Raw genomic sequence first — 7,069 nt, forward strand, 5'->3', positions numbered from 1 at the left:
TTTGTGTTTCTGGGATACTTTTAAAATAAAATCATGTTTTCTCTTCGCAGAAGCCTTGCACACAAGGCTTATATTTGAAAGTACTATGTTGTGAGTTTTCCTTACATTCTTTTATTATTTCTTTGAATCCAAATGTAGAGGGGAAACACTGATTTATTTTATATTTACTGCTCCCCTATACTTATCCATGTTGTCTCTATATGGTCCTGAACTTAACTACTGTCACATGCATCATAATGAACGTAATAAAGCAACACAAACACACACAGAAATCTATATTTTATTAGTGGACCAGAGTAGGTAAATCAAGTATTATGAAGAATCCCATATTACCAAATCCATAGAAAATAATATTAAATTGGTTGATATTACTTTAATATGGGTTACAAAAACATATGTTTGCTATTTGCAGATATAAAAGCTAGTGAATAATCACACATTTATTGCCATGGCCAAATATGAGTAATAACATTAGCAAAATCACAGCAAAGTAGATGTTAATAGGAACATGTATTATTTGCAGCCTCCTACCTTAGTTCATCCAGTTATTACAGTGGATGAAGCTGAAACAGGATCTAGCACAGTCCATTTTGACAGTAACAAGTGACACATGATTTTACAACACAATAAGATAGGAGCCCCCATCCGTAATGACATTCCAATGAGTATAGCTTTGTAAAGGTGGTGGTGGGCCTATGCCAAAGGACAACAAGATCAGGACTTATTTAAAATAGTTTTGAAGTCCACTCACTGGTCTTTCGGACAAGTATTTCAGATAGAATCTACTTCCTAGGAAATTATTTATGACCAGATTCCCCTTATCCAGTCCCCAAAGAAGAAAGGTACCATTGATCCCAGTGTGAGGAGGATGTTACTCATGGGGCCATGTCTGGGGCCAGCAGCGTTTCTGTAGCGGTGCCAGTCAGACTGGTTGTGAAGCACTTGGCCTTCAGGATTGTAGAATCTCTGGTCCTCCTCAGACGAGAATGCGTCGTAGCCATACCCACGCCCACCGTAGCCATGTCTTGGCCTACCGAGTGACCCCAGCCCGTATTCAATGGCAGCCCCACCCAGTGCCCTGGCGGCTGCTGCCCCTGCCATCTTCAGCCCCTATCTGGAGGAGCCACCGCTCTTGGAGGTGGGCGCTTTGCCTCATGTTGTGCTACCATGTTGTGCTGCTGCTATGTTGTTGTCATGTTGTGTTGCTACCATGCTGTGTTGTCATGTGTTGCTGCAATGATGTTGTTGTCTTAGGTCTCTCTTTATGTAGAGTTGTGTTGTCTCTCTTGTCGTGATGTGTGTTTTGTCCTATATTTTAATTAAATGTATTTTTAATCCCAGTCCACGTCCCCGCAGGTGGCCTTTTGCCTTTTGGTAGGCCGTCATTGTAAATAAGAATTTGTTCTTAACTGACCTGCCGAGTTAAATAAAGGTTAAAAAAAATCCCTGTACATTCTTTCCCCAACCCCTGAATCCACCTCATGTTTGCATAGGGCACCTGGGTACAGCACTGCCACCAGCAACGTCCATGCCCACAGGAGGAGAAGCTGCTGCTGGCCAATCATGACTTGAGATTCCTGCAAAGACAAAATACACTGGTAAAATGTTATGTAAGCAAATATGAGCACAGTCTATTGTTCAAGTGTTAGAAAATCATCCCAGGTAAACATTCTAATATACTGTATTTCTTTTGGAGTTTTGTCAGTTATATCTTCTGAATGAGATGAAGGCACAGGAACAGTAGTAATGCACAGCTCAATTCAATGTACTATAGCTGTTGGGAACCAAAACAAACTCAGCACCCCAGAGACCATCCATCAAGTCCATTGTAATCTATGTTATTCAGACAGGCATTAAAGCCGAGGATTACACACCCCAGCGCACTTCAAAACCATAGGCTGCACACACGCCAACAAACAAACAAGACAATAAATGGCATCTCATCCAATGTGAGGTCTAGAACATGCCCTATGTTCTGCCAACACCAACACTCCTATACTGTACACAAGTGACCTCTTTACCCAGTTCCAATCAACAGGTTAGGAAAGAGTATTTTGACTAATGAAAAATGTAGAGGTAAGTACACACACTAAGTAAAGACAGAGAAGATGCTCAACTCTAAATCCTCTTGTATAAACAAGTAATGTGGGTGCTTGGAACAAATGTATCAATCATATAAAAATGGCGAAAGGCCAGAACTCATTTGAACATGATTTGCAATTGAAGCTTCTATTGCAAATCATATTCAATAGAAGCTTCAATTGCAAATCATATTCATGTGCGTGCTGACCTTTTTTAATTTGTAAGTGCACACACTAATCCTAGTAATGCTAACTTTTAAAATATATGAAGTCTGTTTTGAGTTTCCATCACAATGTGTGTATTAAAAACATAACATTTTGTTTTAAGTGAGAAGTATGGAATGGTCTGAAGCCAAAAAGAAAAGAAATTCACAATGCCTACTCCACCCATGTTCTACCAAGGTTTTCCAGCACACAGCTTTGACCTACTACAGTAGCTATGTTGGTCTATTATTTCAAACAATGTGTATGCAGGTTGCTTAGGATTCAAACCTTCTCAAACATTTGTACCCCAGACAAGTATTGGATTCTTCACACACGACACTAATCCCATTCCACTACCCTTTCAAGTTTTTTTTTGTTATATGAAAACAAGCCACCAAGCTTGATTGAGCGAGCTGTTTTGTCTTGTAGTAATGTGATGCCTGTATGTATTTACTTAAACCTTTTTAATTTAGCAATACATGTCATTGAGATTTTTTCCTTTCATAAAACACATTTTTTGGGTTAGTAGGTGTCCAAATTCCTCTCTTTTCCGGCTTCAGACCAGTGCCTACTTCTCACTTAAAACGTAGTTTTACACCGGAAGGTGATTATGCAAAATTATTCTGCAACATTATAATACAGTATAACACAACAATACAAGTAAAGTAAAAATACACAATAATGACAAATGGCAACAGAAAATTAATGAGCGTTCCAGTGCAGTAGGTGGCGGTAGTGCGCTATAATGTTGGATGTCAACATCCTGTGTCGCTCAGTTGGTAGATTATGGTGCTTGCAACACCAGGGTTGTGGGTTTGATTCCCACGAAGGACCAGTACAAAAAAATATGAAAATGTATGCAGTTGCTACTGATAAACTCCACAGAAGAGGCAGAGGCAACAACACCGGTAGCTAGGGACAACGGTAGATGGTTTCCTTTGCCCCTCATGTCGGGCAATGGTTTCCCTCAGTTCTGTTAGCTAGATAGCTAGCTAGGAGGACTCTGGTACACAGCAGTAACTTGACACTGTGTTAATCATTCAGCACACATTTCCCAAAGTTTGAACTTAGTTAGCTAGGTAGCTGTGCTTTGTGGAAGAATGTTGGAGGTATTGTCCACATTGAGTTGTGCATCGCGATCTGTCCGTACAGCTAATGTTACAGCCTTGCTGGTTTGTAGCTAGCTGGCTAACATTACTTGCAATAGAAGCCAAGGACATTCACTATCTTATTTGCTTGTGCTCTGTTTACACTTAAGAGTCAAGGCCAACAGTTTACACAGATGACTTCAGCCATGTGAAAAACCTTCCATAGCAAATTATAGCTAGCTTCCTTTGCTTGTAGCTTGTAGCTTGCTGCACAACCCAAATGTTTTGGTCCGGTTTAGAACTCTTATCGTCGGCTGAAAAGATGTTAGCATTGTCAGAAATGATACTAAAATGTAGCACATTGTTGGTTCTTAATGGACAGAAATTAGCATGTGAGAGCAATACATTTTTTATATTTAATCAAAACTGTTGACCCTACAGAAGTATTCAGTCCGAAAGGTGGCAAGTCTAATGGTCACTTTATGGATGCTGTAGTCTCGTTCTTATCCGATGCCTAGATATTGAGCTAGGTCTGGGCAAGAAATTTAATTTTTTTCTAATGCTAACGACCCTGTTAAAAATCCGGTATGTGGTTCTCGGTAACAACCGGACGGCTCATGACAAGAGACGGGGAGTGTGTTTGTAACGATGTGCGCTGAGAGTCGGGAAGCAAGTTCAGGGAGTGAGTTTGTTAATGAAAATAGGCAACATAATCCAAAACATGAACAATGATGCCTGGGGGAGTGATATATATAGGGCAGGTAATCAAGGAGGGCATGGAGTCCAGGTGAGTGTCATATTGCACTAATGCCTGTAACGATGGTGACAGGTGTGCGCCTTAACGAGCAGCCTGGTGACCTAGAGGCTGGAGAGGGAGCACACGTGATAGTGTTGTGTACCCCCAATCAAGTTGATTTGCACATTTTCATCGATGTTGGTGTCATGTTGGCTTTTAGATATGATGGTAGGGAGATTTGAATTAAAAATGTAACAACTTCAACCAATGTGTATTGTGGGGGATATTGCCCTCCACAATAATGTATGCATATATAAGGGTCCTTTTGTACACGGATTCTGTATTTGGATTTTGAACATATATCAACATTTTTTGGGGAAAAATCTTTCCTATTATATTTTCTTTCATAGTAACAACAGTACTATATAGCATAGTTATAGAAATCAACACAGGTGCCTCACAAGTCCTCAACTGGCAGCTTCATTAAATAGTACCCGCAAAACACCAGTCTCAACGTCAACAGTGAAGAGGCAACTCCGGGATGCTGGCCTTCTAGGCAGAGTTCCTCTGTCCAGTGTCTGAGTTATTTTACCCATCTTAATCTTTTCTTTTTATTGGCCAGTCTGAGATATGGCTTTTTCTTTCCAACTCTGCCAAGAAGGCCAGCATCCCGGAGTTGCCTCTTCGCTGTTGACGTTGAGACTGGTGTTTTGCGGATGCTATTTAATGATGCTGCCAGTTGAGGACTTGTGAGGCGTCTGTTTCTCAAACTAGACACTCTTATGTACTTGTCCTCTTGCTCAGTTGTGCACCGGGGCCTCCCACACTTCTTTCTATTCTGGTTAGGGCCAGTTTGCGCTGTTCTGTGAAGGGAGTAGTACACAGCATTGTACAAGATCTTCAGTTTCTTGGCAATTTCTCACATGGAAAAGCCTTCATTTCTCAGAACAAAAATAGACTGACGAGTTTCAGAAGAAAGTCCTTTGTTTCTGGCCATTTTGAACCTGTAATCGAACCCACAAATGCTGATGCTCCAGATACTAGCTAGTCTAAAGAAGGACAGTTTTATTGCTTCTTTAACCAGCACAACATTTTTCAGCTGTGCTAACATAATTGCAAAATGATTTTCTAATGATGCCTTTTAAAATGCCTTTTAAAATGATAAACTTGGATTAAATAACACAACGTGCCATTGGAATACAGGAGTGATGGTTGCTGATAATGGGCCTCTGTACTCCTATGTAGATATTCCATAAAAAATCTGCCGTTTCCAGCTACAAAAGTCATTTAGAAACATTAACAATGTCTACACTGTATTTCTGATCAATTTGATGTTATTTTAATGGACCAAAAAATGTGTTTTTCTTTCAAAAACAATGACATTTCTAAGTGGCCCCAAACTTTTGAACGGTAGTGTACATATAAATATATGGATGAGCGATGACCGATCAGCATAGGCAAGATGCAATAAATGGTATAAAATACAGTATACAGTATACATATGAGATGAGTAATGTAAGATATGTAAACATTATTAAAGTGGCATTATTAAAGTGACTAGTGATCCATTCATTGAAGTGGCCAATGATTTCGAGTCTGTATGTAGGCAAAAGCCTCTCTGTGTTAGTGATGGCTGCTGATAGAAGCTGTTTTTCAGTCTATCGGGCCCAGCTTTGATGCACCTGTACTGATCTCGCCTTCTGGATGGTAGTGGGGTGAACAGGCAGTGGCTCGGGTGGTTGTTGTCCTTGATGATCTTTTTGGCCTACCTGTGACATCGGGCGCTGTAGGTGTCCTGGAGGGCAGGTAGTTTACCCCTGGTGATTCGTTGTGCAAATCGCACCACCCTCTGGAGAGCCTTGCGGTTGTGGGCGGTGCAGTTTCCCTACCATTCAGTGATACAGTCCGACAGGATGCTCTCAATTGTGCATCTGTAAAAGTTTGTGAGGATTGTAGGTGACAAAACAAACTTCTTCAGCCTCCTGAGGTTGGAGAGGCACTGTTGCGCCTTCTTCAAACACACTGTCTGTGTGGTTGGACCATTTCAGTTTGTCGGTCATGTGTATGCAGAGGAACTTAAAACTTGTCACCTTTTCCACTGCTGTCCCGTCAATGTGGATATGGGGGTGCTCCTGCTGTCTTCTGAAGTCCACGATCATCTCCTTTGTTTTGTTGACGTTGAGTGAGAGGTTGTTTTTCTGACACCACACTCCGAGTGCCCTCACCTCCTCCCTGTAGGCTGTCTTGTCGTTGTTGGTAATCAAGCCCACTACTGTTGTGTTGTCTGCAAACTTGATGATTGAGTGCATGGTCATGCAGTCATGGGTGAACAGGGAGTACAGGAGGGGGCTGAGCACGCACCCTTGTGGGGCCCCAGTGTAGAGGATCAGCAAAGTGGAGATGTTGTTTCCTACCTTCACCACCTGGGGGCGGCCTGTCAGAAAGTCAAGGACCCAATTGCACAAGGCAGGGTTGAGACCCAGGGCCTCAAGCTTAATGATGAGCTTGGAGGGTACTATGGTGTTGAATGCTGAGCACAGCCCCAAGTCGCAAGGCTCTGTGCACAATTCCTGGAAGCTGAAAATGTCCCAGTTCTTCCATAGCCTGCATACTCACCAGACATGTCACCCATTGAGCATGTCACCCATTGAGCATTGGGACAACATTCCACAGCCCACAATCAACAGCCTGATCAACTCTATGTGAAGGAGATGTGTCGCGTTGTATGAGGCAAGTGATAGTCACACTAGATACTGACTGGTTTTCTAATCCACGCCCCTACCTTTTCTTTTAAATGTATCTGTGATCAACAGTTGCATATCTGTATTCCCAGTCATGGGAAATCCATAGATTAGGGCCTAATTAATTAATACAAATGTATTTATTTCCTTATATGAACTGTAACTTAGTCAAATCTTTGAATGTTGCGTTTATATTTTTGTTCAGTATATATACACCAT

The sequence above is a fragment of the Salvelinus namaycush genome, chromosome 26 (assembly GCF_016432855.1).
Source record: "Salvelinus namaycush isolate Seneca chromosome 26, SaNama_1.0, whole genome shotgun sequence".
NCBI lineage: Eukaryota > Metazoa > Chordata > Actinopteri > Salmoniformes > Salmonidae > Salvelinus > Salvelinus namaycush.